We start from the raw sequence: 3,498 nt of genomic DNA on the forward strand, positions 1-3,498 counted from the left end.
CCACCTGCTGTGAGAAGGAAGTGTGAGGTTTGTGAACCTGTTTTGAGGCCGTGAAGCACCACACTCAGGGTATAATTACCCGTTCCCCAGCCATCTAGGATAAGTGGACAGCGGGAGAATCGGTAGCAGCACGGGGGACGGGGCAGAGGAAAGAGCTGGATCAGGCTTTCTCTGAGCAGACAGAGGCAGGTGAATGTCTTGCTCAGCCAACCTCACATGACAAGAGGAACCTGCTAACTAGGTCACCTTGCAGTGGGAAGGAACTATTCCGGGATCTGCCTGCCGCCTCCCAGAGCAGGAGCTGGGGAGCTGGGCTATTTCAGGGGTAGTGCAGAAAGCTCACCCAACAGCTCCATCTTGGCTCCTGGCTCTGCCTTTGTGCCTTGGGCCTTGAGAGGCCAGGTGGCTCTGGTGGGCCTGGTGCTGGCACCCCCTGGGACAGGCAGCGGCAACCTGGGCCCATCGCAGCACAATTCTCCCCACCCCCTGGAAACCACCATCCCAGGCGAGGATGGTGAATGAGGACAGCGAGACGCTAGGCTTGCCTTTCCCAGCCTGGCTGCGACTCTCAGCTCTTGAATCCAAAGCCCCGTGATCCTGGGCATTTCACTTTACCCTTCTGGGCCTGGGTTTCTCACCTGGAACGCAGTGGTAATGGTGTTTATGTCGTAGGACTGTTTTGAGGACTGCAACTAAGTGAAATAATGACATAAAGCACCATGCGCAGGGCCTGGCCCAGAGGAAGACAATAAGTGGTTATTGTCCCTGACTGAGCTTGCAGGGTACTCCATGATGCAATGGTGACCGTGACTGTGACCTGCTCAGCAGGCCTGAGAAGAAGGTTGCATGGGGTAGGGTGGGTATGGGGGTCCCAGAGGAAGTGGTTATGCTGAAGAAGTTGGGCTTTTGAGGCTCTGGCTCTGACTTGACGAGCACAGTAAAGAGAAAAACCCTTTCAGAAGGAACGTGGGCTTTGAGGTTAAAGACTAACTCGTGTGAGAATCACTCTGCTCCGTGCAGTGTGCCTGTGCTCTGGGCTTCAGGTGCCTTGTCTGCAAAATGGGGCCAGAAGCACTTCCGTCCTACGCTCTGGCGAAGAACACAAGGGGTCATTAATGCAAAACCTTTAGCACAGTGCTTGGCACCTAGTAAGCACTGGAGAAATGCCAGCTGTTACTATTATCTCATTTAATCTTCACAGCAACCCCATGAGGAAAGTGTTATTCTCCCTATTTTATAGATGAGGAAATGGAGGCACAGAGAGGTGAAGTAATTCACCCAAGATTTCGCAGTTAGGAAGAAGTCTTGCTAAATCCAGTCTGATTCTAGGATTGGCTCTTTTCACCACCATTCCCCTTGCCTGGCATGTAGCAAGCACTGGATAAAGTGCATATAGATGTGCAGATACGTACTTATGACAGGTGCCCAGTATGGCAGAGCTATGTCGTCTGCACTCAGAAATGGGCACCTGTTGCTACTGTGATCATTATTCTCATTATGATCGTTGTTCAGAACTGAATTGGAAATTATAAAGCTTGAGAGTGGCTAGTGAAGGTAGAGGATGTTCAAAGATATTGAAAAGGCAACAATCCCATTCTCAAGGGAATTGTCAAAACTAAGGGGCAAAAATTAGAGTCATAAGCAACTTCCTTGCAACATTCTCTGTAACTACAAGAAATGTAGAAAACATATACATCAAACAGTAAGGGAGTGGTTAAGTAAATTATGTTTGATCTTTGGTAGAAAATTACACACCCATTTAAAATGATGATAACATGGGGCTTCCCTGGTGGAGCAGTGGTTGAGAGTCTGCTTGCCGATGCAGGAGACAGGGGTTCGTGCCCCGGTCCGGGAAGATCCCACATGCCATGGAGCGGCTAGGCCCGTGAGCCATGGCTGCTGAGCCTGCGCATCCGGAGCCTGTGCTCTGCAACGGGAGAGGTCACAGCAGTGAGAGGCCCGCGTACCGCAAAAAAAAAAAAAAAAAAAAAAAAAATGATGATAACATGACTTAACATGGAAAATATTTAATGCAATTACTATTAAAGGGAAAAGGCTGGATATAAAATTCTATTTCTGCTCTAATTATACCTCTATTAAAAATATCAACTGCATGTAGAGAAGAGCAGGGAGGGAATATGCAAACAGTCGATGTGTTAAATGCTGGAGTTGAGGGTTTCTCTTTTTGCAACTGAATTAATAATTCAACCATAATTTATTGAGCACTTACTAAGTATCAGTCACCTGTTAAGCGTGGTTATTAGTGTGGGTTACATTAGGCTGCAGGAAGGCTTAAAAAAAAAAGAGGTTTTATCGTTTTTCAGAATATTCTGAGGGTAAGCAGTTCAAAGATGATGTGGCAGTTTCAGGGTGTCAGGGACCCTGTATCTCTCTATCTGGTAACTCTGCCATTCCAAGGGAGTTACCCTTTTCCACATGGTCCAGTAGGGCACACCACCGTGTCCACATTCCAGCCAGCAGGACCAGGATGGGGAGGGGAGGGCATGCCCCTTCCCAGGAAAGGTGTGCCTGGAAGTTGCTCACACCACCCCGTTCTTATGCATCAGTCAGAACTTTGTCACTTGGTCAGCCCTAGCTGCCAGGGAGATGGGACATGTCATTACTTTGGGATGCCATGAGCCTAGCCAAAAATTCTAGCTAATGTAGAAGAAGGGAGGACAGCAACCGGGGGACATCTGTGCAGGATGTCAAGATAAGTAAGTCAAGGCCACGGTCATTGAAGAGCCCGCTGTCAGTGAAAGAGAAACACATGTCAAGAAATGATGGCAACATAGTGTGAGCAGCTCTGTGACTGAGTGATGGGATTACGGGGAACAGGATGGCCAACACTGCCCGGCAGGATGTTAGCAGCTCCATCTTCCATGAGGATTTTGCCCCGTTTGCTCCACATGGCGTGGTGTCCCCCTGTGCCAAGGTCTGATTGATCTGAGCAAGGGTGAGTCAGCACTCCTGGCTCAAGCAGGGAGCACCCAGTACCTTCTGGGCGCGTGAATGGAGTGGAGACACAGGATCTGGAGTCACAGCAGCCTGTCCCCTGAGGGCAGCAGACTTCCACTGCATCCTGGACCCACCCTTCCTATTGATCGTTTATTCAACTCCTTGTCCTTTCCATCTGTGAGGTGCCTCCATAGCCTCCCAAGAAATCCATCAAACCCCCTTCCACCATTTTCTCTTGTTGGGGGGGGGGCTTAAAGTAGCTACTTGACACCAAAATAAGCCTAACTGATTGAAGGTCAGGATGAGATTTGCTGAGATTCAATTGAATTCAGGTGGATTCCAGGTGGATTTTTTTTCCCCCAGGTGCCATGAGAATCCAGGAGGGTCTTAGGGACGACAAAGGGGATGGTTTTCCAGTCAGGGGGTCAGCAGTGTAAAAATCTGGAAGCCATTTATGTCTGTTAGTGGTTTATTGATTATGCAACAAAATGACCACTGAGCAGAGAAAATACTTAAGTCACTAGAGGGACCAGGGAGCTG

The sequence above is a fragment of the Mesoplodon mirus genome (genome assembly GCF_964341445.2).
Source record: "Mesoplodon mirus genome assembly, chromosome: 3".
NCBI lineage: Eukaryota > Metazoa > Chordata > Mammalia > Artiodactyla > Ziphiidae > Mesoplodon > Mesoplodon mirus.